Source organism: Telopea speciosissima, chromosome 10 (assembly GCF_018873765.1).
Source record: "Telopea speciosissima isolate NSW1024214 ecotype Mountain lineage chromosome 10, Tspe_v1, whole genome shotgun sequence".
NCBI classification, from domain to species: Eukaryota; Viridiplantae; Streptophyta; class Magnoliopsida; order Proteales; family Proteaceae; genus Telopea; species Telopea speciosissima.
Genome location: NC_057925.1, coordinates 10,237,312 through 10,255,705, shown reverse-complemented (window position 1 = coordinate 10,255,705; position 18,394 = coordinate 10,237,312). Strand labels below are relative to the sequence as shown.

Genomic DNA, 18,394 nt, shown 5'->3' with positions numbered 1-18,394 from the left:
TTGGCTGTAAATTCTTAATATTTTCTTCTGTGTGTGGTAGTGAATTTATAAGGGGTTATTTCCAAATGCCCTCCTGAAAATGGTCAAACTTATAGTTGCCCATCTGAAATTTCATTAACTCCACGTGCACCCCTATTTTCCAAACTAAGTACCAATATAGTCCCTCCCGTTAGTCAGAGACGTTATGCTATAACGGATCCTAGTTTTTGAAAATTTATGGACCATTCTGCCCCTTGATAGGGTAGAATGACAAAAATACCCTTATTTGAAAAAAATACAAAAAAAAAAAAAATCCCTGCAATTCATCTTCCCCAAATTGTTTAAGGTTTGGGGAAGATGAATTTTTGAATCTGAAATGGAACAATTTCCTGCACACTCATCTTCCCCAACAAAAAGAAACGAAGCGATCTACTTGGAAGAAGCAAAGAAATGGATAGAAGAGCATGGGCGGACATGCTCAAGTCAAGATATCTTGTACCTAATGCTTAACGGTCTCCAGATCGTACAGGCCCAAAGGGGTTCCATGCTCTTCAATTACATCCTTCACAAAGAATTAGCTGTAACTCACTCAGATATCATCTCAGCCTTTTTTTTTCTAATTTTCTCTTATTGTTTTCTTCTTCTCTTCCTCTGTGATTTTTTTTTTTCCAGGTCTCAAAACGATGGTCAATGTGACAAGCAAGGATACCATAACCAAGAGATGGGCATAAACAAAGCATCGAGGTCGTCCTGTGATGGCGATCCTCCCTATTGTTGATGTTGATGGGCTCACCAAATCACCGAACCAATAATAGAGATGAAATTCACAGGATATAGCAGACAGGACACGAGCAGGTAGCAAGCACGATAGTGGTGATGAGTTATCGTTTTCCCCTCTTCCTTGCAGTTGCAGGTTGAAAGCAAGATAGTGGAGATGGGTTATCGTTTTTCCCTCTTCCTTACAAGCATCGGATTGAAAAAAACGTTGTTTGAGAAACATTCCATTCTCAAATCCTTGGATCATGCTCATGAATGCAGTCCATTCTGGAATGCAATTTTTTCCCATTCCATGTACTCGTTCTCCAGCTCGAATCTCGAGTTGCCATCGTTTATGCATTTGCATTGCAATTGATGCTCAAAATTCCATTCTGTTGCGATTTGATTGTAATTCTTATTCTTTAGAGAAATTTCAATTTATTTTTTCAGGCTCCAATCGTATGACTCTTTCCATTATTTGCTAAGCATTTGATGTACTGGTGAAAAAAAAATCACTTCTTTCTTTAGGGTGTGTAGGAAATTGTTTCATTTCAGATTCAAAAACTCATCTTCCTCAAACCCTAAACTGACCCTCAAAATCAATTACAAGCTTTTAGATGCCCACATCTGCAAACAAGGAATCTGCCTTAAACAAGCCTTCATACTTGTACAAGACTTAGATCAAAATGTTATCCTAGGACAACCATTCCTAGAATTAATAAAACCTTTCAAAACCTCAGACCAAGGAATCTCCACAAAAGCCCTGGGAAAAAAGATCATCTTTGACTTTATTGAACCTGCCCATACCAAGCAAATCAATAAACTCAAATCCTCAGCAATTTTTTAAGACAAAAAGGTTAATAAGATTGCATGCAAAGAGCAACAAATAGAATTCTTAAAAAATGAAGTTTCTCATACAAGAACTGTTGAAATGTTAAAAGACAATCACATACAACATCAAATTAACCAACTTCGCAAACAATTCGAACAACACCTTTGTTCTGAATTCCCTAATGCATTTTGGCATTGTCATAAGCATTCTGTCATGTTCCCTTATGAACGGGATTTTTCTGAAAAAAATATTCCAACCAAAGTCAGACCCATTCAAATGAATGCTGCATTAGTTGAAACTTGCAAACAAGAAATAACAGACCTTTTAAAAAAGAACTTGATCAGACACAGTAAATCTCCTTGGAATTGTGCTGCATTCTATGTAAACAAGAATGTTGAAATTGAACGAGGCACCCCTCGCCTTATTATCAATTATAAATCCTTGAATGAAGTTCTACAATGGATTAGATACCTCATTCCAAACAAAAAAGATCTCCTCCAGAAGATTTATAAGTCCACTATTTTCTCAAAATTCGACATGAAGTTTGGATTTTGGCAAATCCAAATTACCGAATAAGATAGGTATAAGACAATTTGGGGAAGATGAGTTGCAGGGTTTTTTTTTTTTCTGTTTTTTTTTTTTTTTCAAATAAGGGTATTTTTGTCACTCTACCCTATCAAGGGGTAGAATGGTCCATAAATTTTCAAAAACTAGGATCCATTATAACTTAACTTCTCTACTAATGGGAGGGACTATATTGGTACTTAGTTTGGAAAGCAAGGGTGCACGTTAAATTAATGAAAATTTAAAGGGGCAATTAGAAGTTTGGCCATTTTTGGAGGGCATTTGGAAATAACCCATTTATAAGAAAGAAATCTTTCAAAATGTGAAGGTTCGGATTTGACCATTCAAAGGGAAGTATCAAAGTCTTCGAATAGTACTTAAGTAGCTTCCTTTCAATCCAACTTGCGGCATCTCAAAAAAGCCCTTGACCCGTACAACTAATGGTGTCAAAGTTCAATTTGAATTGGTCGGACCAACCAATCGATCGGTTCAACCTGAATCGAATTCTAATTGGTTTGGTTTTGGGATGGGGTTTTATGAAACTAGTAGATATCAAAACCAAATTGGATCAATCGAATACATCAATCAAAACTAAAATTGGACCAAACCCGATAAAACATTGAGATTGGAGCGATAGTATTTGAAATAAAAAAACTCAAAAAACTAAAAAAAAAGAGGAGAGATTTTCTCATGAGAAAAGGTTCTCTAAACATGAGGCATTGCCTACACCTACACACATGATTATTTTTTATTTATTTTTTTATGAGAAAAATAATAAGAAATTTGGCTGGGCCGTGGGTGTAGGAAACACCTCATATACATGCGGACTGAACCGGTAGTAACTCTATTACAAACCTATAAACAAATTATATGAAACCAGGTTAAATCAGACCAGAACTGAAACTAACTGAAATCGAAATTTTTTTTAATGATTTAGTTTTGTGTTGACTTAATAATAGATTAGAATGAACTTAATCCGATTAAACCCGGACCGAACCGACCAATAAAACACCCATCTGTAGAACCATATCCCTGATGAGTAAATGGATAATACTTTGGTTATCAGTGACGTGAGCAATGAAATAAGGATACTAAGAAAGAGAAGGAAAAGTCTAGAAGAGTTGCGAACACGTAAAGAAAAGGTAAGAAATTAACACGTTGAAATGAACACCAAGAATGAGTCAAGGAGCCGACATTGGACTTTTAGGATTTGGATCCCTTTGCCTCCTGGTGTTGAGTGCAGTACGATTGGATTGATATGAAATTCACATGGTAGTCTGTGAGTTGAGCGTAATACGTAGGCTCTTCAATCTTGAACTGCTGAGGATCTATATTCAGAATTTTCTTTTTTTTTGGGGAACTGGAAGTGTCTGGCCTTTGGCCAACTAATTCCCTTAGGACACGTACACGATCCCATAACACACACAAACTGGGAGATACTGGGTCCCATGTTCACCAGGGAGTTTTCTCTCAGACGAATGACCCCAAGAAACGAGGCGGAGTCGAACTTAGGGTCCAACATTTCCAACGAAGGGATCTCTAATAAAGGGTAAGTGTTATTTATCATTTCAAAAAACTTCCTTCAAACATCATCACAGTCGTTAGTCACCCTTGCATTAAACCAAAAAAATAAATAAATAAAAAAATAAAAAAAAGCACCCTTGCAAACTTTTTCAATCGTCATCTTGCTCCTCCAGACTTGCTTATAATTGAAGTGGGGGAAGTTTCCCAACATAGTATTGATGATATGACATGCCCTAAAATGATGATTGACTCGTTGGTGCATGGGGAAGTTGTTGGACATGCTTGAACCGAATTTGCTACCCATGTTGAACGGATTGCTCCTTGGATTGGATTGGATGGCCTTGAACTTGAGTTATTAATAATGTAAATCTTGGGTCGGTTTAGGATGTACGTTTGAGTCTGCATAAAAAAGATGAAGCAATGAGGTAACAGTGTCAATTGGTTCGATTTCGATTATTCGGTTAGATTTATGAAACAAAATGTAGAAATCGAACCGAACCGAGAATAGAAAATCATTTTCAAAACCAAAATCAAATCGACTCGGTTTGATTTCAGTTTTTATTTAGTCTTGTATTCATCTTCTTACTAGGTTTTAATTTTGTTTCATATTCGGTTTAGGTCTTATTTTAAATGTTTGGGCAAACATTTTCACATCTTTACCAATAAAAAAGATTCTTATTTGTTAAGATCATAGTGTATCAAACTTTTCTCACACACTAAAATAGAAAAGAATTTATCATCCACATTTGATTAAAAGTTTTAAAAAATATATAATTTTATACGATTCTTTATTCGGTTTGAAAATAAGTAATTTGGTCAGTTTAATGGTTTTAGGCATGAAATCGAAATCGAACCAAACCAGAATAACAGATTTGGAAACCAAAATCAAAACGATTTACTTTGATTTGATACGGTTCGATTTTAAACAGTCGGTTTTGATTCTAAATTGACACCCTTACAAGGAGGTAGTTTGGAGAGCTTCTGTCTTCAAACCTAAGGGCCTTACAAATCACATATATTTAGAGAACTTATATGAAAAGGAAAAATGTGCCAATTTGATTCATCTGTCACACGGCATAGATCACAACATTGGTCAATTGGAATGATTGATGCAAGTTTTTCTTTGTTAAGATTCTTCCAACCAAGAACTTTTCAGACTTAAAATATATATATAAAAAAAAAAAAAAACAAAACCTGATCAAGAGTCATGCCAAATCGGTTGGTTAAAATAATTAGACTAGATCCAAGTTAGAAATTTCTCTATGTTTATATGTAAATAAAATTAGCCGAGTTAACTCAAAATTTTGAAACCCTCATCATGAGGGAAATTTGATAATCAATTTGAATTTATAGTTCAAACTATGAGTAACTTCAATGTCCAGTGGGTCAACACTGCATTAATTTGTAGTTCCAACTTCCAAGATGTATAATAGTGATTGGTTATTAAAGCATGACTTGTACCTATTGAGATTTGAGAGCATTGAGATGTCAATCTTTTTCTTTCAATGCATGACTTATCCCTTTTTGTAAAGAAAGCAATGAAGAGATTTAAAGTCAGCTTTAGACATGGGAGAGAATGAGTCTCAAACTCCTCACTGCCTCACTCTTTGACGCCTTACTTTCCATGTGGGCTCCTCAATGATGTGGGAAGAGCCAACAAAATGACCCTGTCCTAATCCTGGGATCTTATCCATGGTTGAGTTATAAGTATCAGATTACCTGATACGATTGACACTGCACGGTTTTGAATGTGACCGATACCATATCTGTAATACGATACAAACTTGGGATAAAATAGTCAAAACACCTGTTTTTAAAAGAAAAACAAGCGTAAACTAGTCCAATATGGCCGATCTGTACTGATACCATATCAGGATCATATCAGTTTTCAAAGTGACTAACACCCGATCTGATACCATGCACTAATACCATGGTCTTATCCTCACTCTACTTGGTCTGGTTTGGATTCACAAAGATTCTAGTCTAGGACATGAACAACGATGCAGGTGGTGGGTTGGAGGATGGTGAGAGGAGATAAATCCAAGGGCAAAAAGGTGAGAGCGAGAAGTAAGGATATCATGGCTGTTTTTCCTAGGTAATATTTGTGCTTTTTGTTTAGGCCAAAGATTTTATACATGGTCGTGATGATATTTTGTGTTTTATTTAGGCCAAAGATTTCATACACGTGCAAGTATGCATGGTCATGTCCCGTGTTTCACGTGGAGTTGGAAAAGTTATAAACCCTCCACCCTATTTAAAGCCTTGAAAATCCCACCCTCTCACATGCACGGTTTTGATCGGGTAGTAAATATTCATGAAAAGTGATACTTAATTTATGTTTTTAATTTATTATTTATGATTAAATTGATATCACATATTTTTTATGATTATAAGCAAATGATGGCAGTCCGAAGATTTGAAGCATATTCGCATGTTTACGCGTATGATGCAAGCATGGGAAGTCCAGTCTGATTTGGTTAGCCGGATTTAGTTTAGAAGCTTTAGAGAAGAAAAATGTAAAAAAAAATAAGGGGAAAGGTTTCGTACACGGTCGTATACACCGTGTACAAAACTTTTTCCCCTTTTTACTTTTTTATTTTTTTATGAAAAACCCCACTTTTACTTTGTGCTTTTCCCCAAAATTACTTTTCCCTAAAATTACTTTTCCTCATCCTTCCTCTATAGGAGGATGCACCATCCCCTTGCTCCAACCCGTGACTCCACCGTCACCAGCAACAGCCCTCCTCCCTCTCTCATCGACCTTCTCCTCCGCCTGAGGAAGCCCAACAGAGACCTCCAAATTCTAATCATCAACGACCTACTGCATCAAGCTGTTGACTTCCCTTTCAGCAGTTGACAAAGAAGTGCTTCCAGCCATGGAACTCCTCTCCCTGAAACTCCGCTTGATCACCTCCATGTTCACAATCTCGAAATGGTGCATCATTTTCGACATCTTAAGCCATGGAGAATCAATGGGGTTTGGGGTTAAGAGAGAAATTTCAAAGAAATTACTATGTAAAAAGAGAGAATTTATTTTGGCATTTCTTTCTTTCTGTTTCTTCCTAACAATTCTCTTTCCTAAACCACCCTATATGCCCTTCCCAACTCCATAAGCCGCCGGAATCCGGTAATTATTTTCCTGGTGAGAAGTCTTCTTCTTTTCTCCGGTTTGCACTCTGATCGAGGTGTCTGATTTGCAGTTGACGGCACCTTCGTTCGGTATTTTTTTTTATCTAATTCTAATTATTCCATACACTTTTGTTTTTTTCTTGTTTGGATTCCAGTTCTTGATTTCTCTGCTTTAGTTCGTCTTTCTCTCAATTTGTATTATTGTTTTCTGGCTAGCTTTGGTTGGAGAATCGGATATATCTCTCCCCGGATTCTAATTATTTCGGGGGAGATCCCGCTCTCTGTTGTCCGATTTGGATTCGTTTTCATTATCTTTCAATCGATTCTTCTCCCTCGATCCCTGATTTAGCGGGAAAAAAATCTATTGTTAATGTCAGTGTCTCCTGAACGCCTTCAATTTTGATCGGAGTTGACCGATTATCTTTGTTTGGATCCATTTGATATCTTTTTTGTAATTCTTTTTCTTAACTTGCAAATTTCTCTTTGATTCTTAATCAACCCATGCAGAAATAGTCATGGATCTGAAATTTAGACCTTTAATTAACCTAATTTGAAGATAAAGATCAAAATTTACAGGCATAAATTTCGTTATCAACAAAGTCCATATCGAAAATCTGATTTTTGTAGAAAGAACCTGAAGTGAAGGGAATAGAGACCAGAGAGATGAACAGAGGAGAGAGAAAATTGTGAATGAAAAACAAAAAGTAAAAGATGGGGTTTTCATAAAAAATAAAAAAATAAAGAGAGAAAAAGTTTCGTACACGGTGTACACTACCGTGTACGAAACCTTTCTATTATTAAGTTGGAGAGCAAAAAGGGAACTTCAAGAGGAGTTTTAAAATCGTATTAGGGTTTTAAAGAGGATTAAGAGGGCGAGCATAGTTTACCAAAAACAGAAAAAGTGGGGGAGCATGTGTTTCCCACGTTTTTCTCTCTCCCAAAATCCCACGATTCTCTCTCTCGTAACGCTACGCTAACGCCCTCTCTTATCTCTCTCTTTCCTACAACGTCTCGTAAAATCTCATCCCTCCTCGGCCTCTCCTTCTTTTGTATTCCCAATTCCAATCGGACTCTCTCCCGATTCTCTTTCCATTTTCCCTCTCTCTCACTCCGTCACGGACTTTCGCCCTTAATTCTAAAATCTCTCACACGCTCTCTCTTTGGTCTCTCTTTTTCTCTTCGTTCTTTCTTTTTAGTTTTTTAATTTTTTTTGTCTTTGAGATCTTTGAATCTAAAGAGACAAGGATGCATCACATGCTTCATCGATCTCTTTGCAATCGTCGTGCTTCATGAAAGATCATCGTTGCTGTCCTTTGTCAATTAACACCATAAGTGACTAAGTTTCCTTTGCTTTTAGGCATAGATGAACCTTGGACAATTGTTATTTAATTTCTAGTTTAATCATACTCGATTGTTTGATGTTGAGACTCCATTCTTTCGTAAAAAATTTTAATTGAATTATTTAGTTTAGAGAATGTACTTCTGTGATTCATATTTTCTATTCAAACAATAACTTTTATCAAAACTTTGATTGCACTGATGATAACTTATAACTGAACGAACTAAAGGTGCTAAGTGTATACGAAAGACGATAGTGATCGACAAGATATGTTATAACTAGGATGAACTAAAATTATCATTGTATGGTTGGATTAGGCATGAGTTCTAATGAACGAAGTATGTGCCAGAGTTAAATAATTATGTCAATGGGGATTTGAAACCTAAAGACTGTTTTTCTCATCAATTCTCACTTTTGCTAATTAGTCGTTAATTTAGTTTTAAATTTTGTAAATTGCTTTTTGAAATCACTTTCACATCATCCTAATGGATTTAGCCTTCCAGTTCCTCGTGGATTCGATCTCTTCTTACCACTGTCCTAGCAGTAATTTATGATTTATTTTCAATCTCTTAACGACACGACTAGACTTACACAACCATGTATGAAAATTGGCCCTTTTGTTTATGTGTTACTAGATTGGGAGAAATTTGATGTACTCAAGTATATGTATAAGGCTATCTTTACTTCTTACCCTTCCTATATTATCTCCACTCTTGTGTCCTTGATATCTTACCTGTAAAGGCTACCTTTGTTTTTTGTAGTCTTATACGTATTGGCCCACACTATTTCTAGGTGGACCCTTTCTATTACTCGGCATGGGTTTTGGGAGTCCTCTTTTCTGGTGGACATTCTGAATATTATAAAGCAGTTTTTACAAGTTGATATGACCATGGTTCTAAGTATCAATATCGTATCAGGTGATACAAACCGGTTCTGTTAGTCATTGATACCGATACCGTATCGATAGCATGATACGTACAAGGGGTAAAATGATCAAAAAACTCATTTTTTAAAGAAATCCAAGGGTAATTTTGTCCGATACAACTAATCAAGGCCGCTATCGTATCAGAATTGTATTGATTTTGCGTGTTGCCGATATCCATTTCGATACTGTGCACTAAAACCATAGATATGACATATATTTTCTCCTCTTTTCACCCAAAATTTTTTTTTCCCCCATTAATCGAACATAAAAATATGGACCATTATCATATAATAGTTACAAACTTCCAATGTTACATCATGATCTTTTTTTTTTCTTAATGAAAGTGTAATCACAAAAACCAGACACCAATCCCAAAAAGGTTAACTGGACTAACACTTGTTCAAATTCTTCACTAAAAAAACCCAGACAATCCCATCTAGTCCTACTTACTATTGGGTTGAAACAAGAAAAGTAATTAATATAAGTATTAGACATGACTCACAAATCTCTACTCTCTACCCCTCACCTCAATCTTCAAAGGGAAACCTCCTTTCATTTTGGCAGTTAAATAAGAGATAAAAACCGGTTCAAAACCATTCTCCGCCGGCACCACCCGATACTGTCTCAGAACTCCGGCCACCACCCTCTTCATCTGCAAGAATGCCATTTCCTTCCCTAAACAAATCCTTAGACCTGCTTGAAAGACTGCATATGTGTATGAATCCCTTCCCACAAACCTCCATTTTCCGATAATTTCCTCTTTCTCCAACCACCGCTCTGGGCGGAACTCCGCCCAATCTTTGCCCCACAATGACTCCATCCTTCCCATCGCATAGGGATGATATGAGACTTGCATTCCTTTCTTCACTACAGACCCATCTGGCAACACATCATCGCTTGCTGCTTGCTTACCATCGGAAGGGGCTGGGGGGTAGAGCCTCATCCTCTCGCAGAGAGCAGCGTGGGTGTATACCATGTCCTTCACCTCATCAAAATGATCAACCCCTTCAGGTTTCTCCTTTATTATCTCCTTCAAAATCTCATTTTCTATACGAGGATTCCTCGAAATTAACCCGAAGAACCATGTCAATGCTGCCGATGTAGTATCACGACCAGCTAAGATAAAGCTGATCACCATGTCTGTAACGAAATTCTCATCTAAATGGCCGGAATTCAAGATTCTTGAGAAAAGATCCTCCGTTTCAATTGAAGATTTCTCTTCTAGTTCTCGTTTCTTTTCTCTTACAATACTCGTTGCAAATTCACGAACTTTTGAAATTGCTATTCGCAATTGCTTCTCAGACCCAATATCAAATGCCTTTTTCACCTTCCATATCCCTCAGAAAATTGAACCAAATCGTTTGCTGCTTAATAGTGTAGCTTCTTCAAATGCGACTGCAAATTCTGTTTCTGGTTGTGGGAATGAAGGGGAAAGATACTTAGGGTCGAACCCAAAAGCAATCTTGCAGATACTATCAAATGCAAATCTTTGAAGGATGTCTTGCAGATCCAGAACGGATTTTTGAGAGGTGGTGATCAAGAGGAGAGGAAGAAGACGGTCAGAGAGCTCGTCTTTGACCACTGTCTCGACGAATTTCCGAAGGGATTTGGTATTGAATGCATGGCTGGAGATTTGTCTCTGAAATTTCCAGCTTTCACCATCGATGTTGAAGATGCCAGAACCAAGAAAACTAGAGAGAAACTGCCTTTAGGGTAGATGTAGAATTGGGTCTTAAGGATGTGTTGGACATTGAGGGGATTGGTAGTTATGAGTTGACGATGGCCGAGAGAAAGTTGAAGGGTGATGGTTCCATTCTCACTGTTTTGAAGAAGCTCTTTGACCCATTGATGGAATCGATCTCTGTTGGCAGATATGGTGAGAGTTGAACCTAGTAAAGGATAGGATCTGGGTGGCTTAATTGCAGGAGATGAAGATGAGTTCTTGTAATTGGTTGCATAAGTGAAACAAGTTTTGACTAAGAAGAAGAATGGAAGAATGAAAAGAAGAAGGTAAGGTAGAAGCTCAAGCTGTAACATGATGGATTTATGGATGGTTTGATGTCTTGGCGGTGTTTTCTTCTGGCGTTTGATAGTGAATTTATAAGAAATCTTTGAAAAAGGGCAGATGGAAATGGAATCCTCTACCGCGCTGCCCGTCCTACGTCGTGCTGCGCTGACACAAGGTGCAATGACCGCCTTACTTCCACTTGGGCAAGGCACTCAGGGAAGGGTAAGGTAGTCATTGCATGCAGTCTTGTGTCTGCACCGCAGCGTGCCATAGAGGACCCAAATTGTGGAAGGAAGTGGATTGGATTTTGATTGGTGTGCATTTGATCCTTGGAAGGGAAGTATCAAAGTGTTTGAATATTAATATTTTGGTTTAATTGTTTAACAAGTTTATTATAGAAGCTTCCTCTCAATCGAACTTAGGGAGTCAAAAAAGCCCTTGATCCGTACAATTTAGGGTGTTAAAGTTCAACCGAAATTAGTTGGACCAACGGATGGACTGGTTCAGCCCGACTTGAACTATTTTCGGTTTTTTTTTTTTTTTTTTTTCTTCTTCTAAACAACTATCTAATAGTGAAAATTCAAAACAAACAGGGTAGCTCTCCTTGTTTACATGAAGGCATTACTGGACATTTGGCCAACAAACGCAGCTGCCAAACCTTGTTGCAAGGCGAAACCCAACCGGGCATTTACAAAATGGTCTAGATCGCTTGACATGGGGTCGGATTTACCGCAAGCTGGCCATGCCGCCAAAAGTGTTCATGGCGAAATTATGGATGGAGTTTTATGAACCCAGTAGATATCAAAACCAAATTGGATCAATCGAATACATCAATCAAAACAAAAATTAGACCAACCCAATAAAACACTGAGATCGGAGCAGTAATAACCTGATAAGTTATCAAAACAAAAAAAAAAAGAAAAAGAGAGATTTTCATGGGAAAAGGGTTCTCCAAAGTCGGAACATTGTATTTTTATTTATTTTTTGAAGAGAGAAAAATAATAAGAAATTCTATTGGGTGTTAGGCATAGGAAAAACCTCATATTTAGAGAGATTTTTTCTTTTTCTTATATATATACATTTAGATTTGATGAGGCATAAAACACCCCTCCTATCAGAGGCTGCCACATGGCCGACCCGACCTCAGTCCGAGAACCGAGTTGGGCCGAGCAGGAGACCGGGCCGACCTCGTCTCCGATAAGTCACCTGACAGAACCAGACTCGAACGAGCTAGCCGGTGGCCGAGGCCGAGCTCATACAGGTCAACCATAGACTCCTGGCCGAGCTTGCGGCCGAGATTAACCTCTCGGGCCGACCTCCCTGGCCGACCTCCCTTGCCGACCTCCTCTGCCGACCTCCGAGGCCGAGTCCTCCTCCACTGAAGCTCCCATAGCACTCCACCAGGGATCTCTGGGCCACGTCAACACATCCCGAGAATCATGGGATAGGGATCGAGCCACGATCCCCGCGCATCACGGAATCGCACTCTACATGGACTCTTACCTTAATAAGAGCCCGACCCCAAAAATAACTCTCCACTCCGCTCTACGCGAGAGAACCTTCCGAAAGAAGGACTCCTACCATACTAGGACTCTGCCAACCGTCTCGTCTCCTCCTCACTCTATAAATACCCAGGTATGGAGCACCATTCATCATCTTGCTTTTTACTACGCGATTCTGTTGTCGCGTTGGAGACCCGACTTGAGCATCGGAGAGTCCTAGGCCGGAGCCACACCGGCCCTCTTGCGCTCATTGCTTGGTTTTTGCAGAGTTCATCCACAGAACCAAGCACCGGGAGGTTTTCACACGCAATGCATTTGGCGCCGTCGTGGGAACGACATCAGCAAGCATCGTCGTTTCTACCAATTCCAAGTGCAATAACAATGGTGCACACGAGGTCAGGGCAGCATGGCTCGACTTCCCGCACAGAAGAGCAGCAACCCGTTGTGCAGACGAGGAGATCACCGCCCCCCGAAGCCTCTCGGCAGGGGATAAATAGAAGACCCCCTAGAGCAGGGGGTGCGCAGCCCATCACAGGCACCATTCCCCCACCAGAGAGTGGAAATGGGGGAGGTGCGCTAACCACGGCCGCGGCTAGCCGGGTACAGGCCAAGCCAAGCTTGGACGGGATTGGCCTACCAGCACCGCCACCCTTGCCGGAGAGTTTGGACCCCGAAGCCCCGGCAAATAATCGACAGGTCATGGATTTGCAGCTGCAGATGCTCCACACCAATGAGATGCTGCGCACCTTCATGAATCAGATGGCCCGAGGGGGGCTAATAGGCCAGCCGCTGGCCATGCCCCCGCCAGCTCCGGTGCGCGCAGAGAGAAACTTGCAGCAAAATGGTGGCCGGCGTAGAGCCGAACCGAGTCGGGCCGCGTCCTCGCACCCGTCTCGTCAGAAGACTCCACCTCCGCGCCCTAGCAAAGGCGCTCGGCGGGATGAACAAGAGCATCGCTAAAGCCCGCGAACAGGGCAGGAAATCGAACTAGCCGGCTCGGTAGCGAGGAGGTCGGTATTTTCTGGACGGATCGGAGAGGACGAACAGCCGAGAAGAGTCCGAGAACAAAGGAAAGACCCGGTGGAAAGGCGCGCGCCGAGACAAGGAGAAGGATCTCGTCATACTCCCCGGCGTCAGAGCTCACCTCCCCGAGAAGAACAACAGGGGAGTCCCCGAGGGTCCAACTTCCAGGAAGAAAGAAGAACAAGGAAGGATGGTGAGGATCGATCTAACCAGAATGGCCGACTACAACGGGACGATCGACCCTATCGACCCCGGGCCGAGGAGCCGGTTGGCTGAGCACCCGAAATCGAGCTGGAAAAGCGGCTACCAGACTTGGCGGAGCAAGTGGAGGGGTTGAAGAAACAAGCGACCCCGGACGCCTACTCTTTGGTCGGGCGTCACCCTTATCCTCCCGAGATCATGACCGCACCGCTACCGAACGGGTTCAAACCTCCCCCGTTCGACCGATATGACGGGACGACCGACCCGACAGATCACATCAACTACTTTAATGCGATGATGACCATGTACGGGGGAACCGATATCGTTTCTTGCCGAGCCTTCCCTGCATCCCTCAAGGGCGCGGCGACCTCATGGTTCTCCTGGTTGCCGCCGAACTTCATAAAAAGCTTCGCTAAACTCTGCCGAGCCTTTGTCACGCGCTTCCAGAGTAGTATGAAACATAAGAAGACAACGGTCAACCTCCTCAGCGTAAAGCAAAGGCCCGACGAGTTGATCCGAGCATTCGTCTCCCGCTTCAACAAGGAATCCTTAGACATCAAGGATTTGGATGAGGCCACGGCCCATACGGCTATGAGCAACGGATTGGCCGACATGGACCTTATCAAGGACTTGGCCCAGAAGCCGACAAGAAACTTGGCCGAGCTCTTGGAGAGGTGCAACGAGTTTGCAAATATGGCCGAGGTCCTCCAAGCCCGGAAGGGCAACGAAGGCCGTACCGACAAGAAAAGGCTGACAACAGACGACCGAAGGGAAGACAAAAGGCCAAGGACGGATCGTCGAGCTGACAGGTCGGATCGAGCTCGGAGCCCCGACTACACGCCATTGAATGCCTCTAGCAAGGAGATCTTGATGCAAATACAAGATGGGGGGTACATCCGCCGACCCCGACCGATGCAAGCGGGGTCATCTTGGAATCCCAACAAATATTGCCAGTTCCACAAGGACACCGGTCACGACACCGAAGATTGTTATCAACTGAAAAGAGAAATCGAAGAGCTGATAAAAGCGGGCCACTTGAAGCGATATGTCAAAGGAGGCCGAGAAGATCGTGGAGGTCGGCGGCCTGATGACCGAGATCAAAGAAGAGCCTAGCCTAGGGCCGAAAATAGGCGAGTTGAACGAAATGATGACAAGGTCCGAACCGAGAAGAAGGAGGACGGATCTGGGCCGAGCAATGACAAGGGAGCCCCCATATACACTATCCTCTGAGGGCCCGGGTAAGAGACTACTCAAAAGGCTAAGGCAAACGCGCGCTTCGTCGGAGTGGCCGAGATGCCCGCCAAGAAACTCAAGTCGGCGGTGACGATCTTTTTCACCGAAGCCGACCTCGAAGGTATAAGTTTACCTCATGATGATGCTTTAGTGGTGCAGGTAGAAATTGCGAACAGACCCGTCCACCGTGTATTGGTCGATACCGGCGCATCCGTGGACCTTATGTCACTAGAAGCGTACCGATAATTTGGCTTCGGCGACGAAGCGCTCAAGCCAGAAGGCACCTCGCTTCACGGGTTCTCGGGAGCGGCCGCGACCATCAAAGGCTCGATCGACCTACTGGTCACAATTGGGCAAGCTCCATGCCAGGTGACGATCCAAGTCAAATTCATGGTGGTACGGTCGGTAGTGGCTTTCAATGCCATACTCGGCCGTCCTTCATTGACCGCCCTCCAAGCCATCATCTCCCCGACACACTTGAAGATGAAGTTCCCCACCGAGAACGGTGTCGGTGAGGTCCGAGGTGACCAGAAGAAGGCGTGGGAGTGCTACGCTACTTTCGTCAAGTAAAACAAGGGTAATGTTCGAGGAATGGCCATGTGCGTCGAGCATCTCCCCGAGGATCAGCGGGATGATCTTATCGAGAGAAGAGGACGATCCGTAGAAGACCTGACCCCACTTCATCTCAGCGAAGATGACCCGGCCAAGGTGGTCCAGCTCGGATCACTACTAAATGAAGATCAAAGGAATCGGCTTGGAGTTTTCTTAAAAGCGAACGCCGATGTCTTCGCCTGGTCGGCCGCTGACATGTCGGGCATACCCAGGCATATAGCTGAGCACCGACTCCATGTAGATCCGGGTCGAAAACCAATCCGGCAGAAGAGAAGGAACTACGCACTTGATCGACAAACTGCAATCAAAGAAGAGGTGGAGAAGCTTCGCCGATCAGGATTCATCCGAGAAGAAAAATTCCCGACCTGGTTGGCTAACGTCGTCATGGTCCCTAAACCGAACGGAAAGTGGAGAATGTGTGTCGACTACACCGATCTCAACAAGGCTTGCCCAAAAGATGAGTACCCACTGCCTCGGATCGACCTCTTGATCAACGCCACGGCAGGTCACGAGATGCTGAGTTTCATGGACGCGTACTCCGGCTACAACCAAATCAGGATGCATGAGGAGGACGAGTCGTACACGGCATTCTGAACTGACCAAGAAAATTTCTGCTACAAGGTCATGCCATTCGGATTGAGGAACTCCGGAGCGACATACCAGCGCCTCGTGAACTATATATTCCATGGGTAGATCGGAAGGAACATGGAAGTCTATGTGGACGACATGTTGGTGAAAAGTTTGAAGGCCGAACACCACTTGGCCGACCTGGAAGAAGCCTTTGGCGTATTGAGGAAGAACCAGATGAAGCTGAATCCCGCCAAGTGTGCATTCGGCGTGACCTCGGGAAAGTTCCTCGGCTTCATGGTCTCTGTCAGAGGCATCGAAGCCAATCCGAAAAAAATCAGAGCCATGCAAGAGATGAGTCCTCCAAGGACGATCCGAGAAGTACAGAGGCTAAACAGACTTGTGGTGGCGTTGGCACGATTCATGTCGAGATCGGGCGACAAGTGCCTACCGTTCTTTAAGGCCCTAAAGAATATCCGGAACCCAAAAGACTTTATCTGGTCGGACAAATGCCAGGAAGCTTTTGAAGAGCTGAAGAAATATTTGGAGAACCCGCCTCTTCTCAGCCGACCCGAACCAAAAGAGGAGCTTCAAGTCTAATTAGCCGCTACTCCCGTAGCGGTCAGTGTGGTGTTGATCAAGGAAGAGAGTCGAACTCAAAGGCCGATATACTATATCAGCCACGTTCTTGTCGATGCCGAGACAAGGTACTCCGGGTTCGAGAAAGTAGCATTCGCTCTGGTCACGGCTGCAAGGAAACTAAGGCCGTACTTCCAAGCTCATCCGATCGCGGTACTGACCGACCAGCCACTCAAGAAGATATTGCACAAACCCGATGTTTCGGGACAGCTGATTACCTAGGCGATTGAGCTAAGTGAATACGACATAAGCTATTGACCAAGGACGGAGATAAAAGGACAAGCCCTTGCCGACTTCATCGTCGAATGCACGGGGCCTGAACATGAGGTCGGAGAAGAAAAGACAGTCGAAGAGGTCGGGGTTACGGCCGACCCGATTTGGACCATGAATGTCGATGGATCAAGCAACTCCGGAGGAAGCGGGGCCGGCCTAATACTTGTAAGCCCCGAAGGGTTTCTGATACAATATGCCCTAAGGTTCAAGTTTCCCGCCTTGAACAACGAGGCTGATTATGAAGCCCTTCTAGCTGGACTTCGAGTCAGCAAAGCTATGGGCATAAAGCGGTTGAAGATGCGAGGAGACTCCCAACTTGTGGTCAACCAGGTCAACGGAGACTATGAGGCGAAAGACGAAAGGATGATAGCGTACCTGGGCCGAGCCCGAGATCTGATTTCTGAGCTCGAGCACTTTGAGATGACTCGAATACCGAGAAAAGAGAATGCTGCGGCTGACTCCTTGTCCAGGTTGGCCGAGGCCGACCTCCAATATCTGAGCCGGTCAGTATACATAGAAATATTGGAGAAGCCCTCCTTACGAGAAGAAAGCGTAAAGCACATTGAAGAGGATGGGCCGACCTGGTTGGACCCCATTGTCAACTACTTGGAGAATAACCTGCTCCCAGGGAACCGAGACGAAGCAAGGAAGGTCAAGATCCAACCTTCCAAGTACTCGATGATCGACGGAGTACTCTACAAAAGAGCAATCTCAATCCCCCTTCTCCGATGCCTGGGACCAAAAGGGGCTGAGTATGCATTGGCCGAGGTGCATGAGGGAATATGCGGGAGTCACATGGGTGGCCGAGCTCTTGCATACAAGATACTTCGGCAAGGATTCTACTGGCCAAGAATGCAAGAAGAGGCCATGAGATACGTGAAGACGTGTGAGAAGTGCCAACTGTTCGCGCCAATCCCAAGCCGACCAGCAACAAAGTTAACCTCAATGCTGAGCCCAATCCCATTCGCTATGTGGGGAATGGACATTCTCGGAGATTTCACCCCGGCATCGGGAAACAGAAAGTATGTAGTAGTAGCGATCGATTACTTCACCAAGTGGGTCGAGGCCGAGCCCCTTGCCACCATCATTGAGAAGAACATGGAGAAATTTTTCTGAGATAAGGTCATCTATCGGTTTGGGCTACCGAAAGTTCTCATCATTGATAATGGCACGCCCGGCCTTCCGAGAGTTCTGCGAGCACTTCTACATTGACTTCCGACCCATCTCGGTAGCTCATCCACAAGCAAATGGACAAGTAGAAGTGTCCAACCGAACATTACTCGTCGGC

The 18,394-nt window shown here is 42.9% G+C and overlaps 1 pseudogene; it reads right to left on the bottom strand.

Annotated features, from left to right (window-relative positions):
• Positions 1 to 9,556: 9,556 nt before the first annotated feature.
• Positions 9,557 to 11,102, bottom strand: LOC122641412 (annotated as a pseudogene).
• Between the last annotated feature and the right edge of the window lie 7,292 nt (positions 11,103 to 18,394).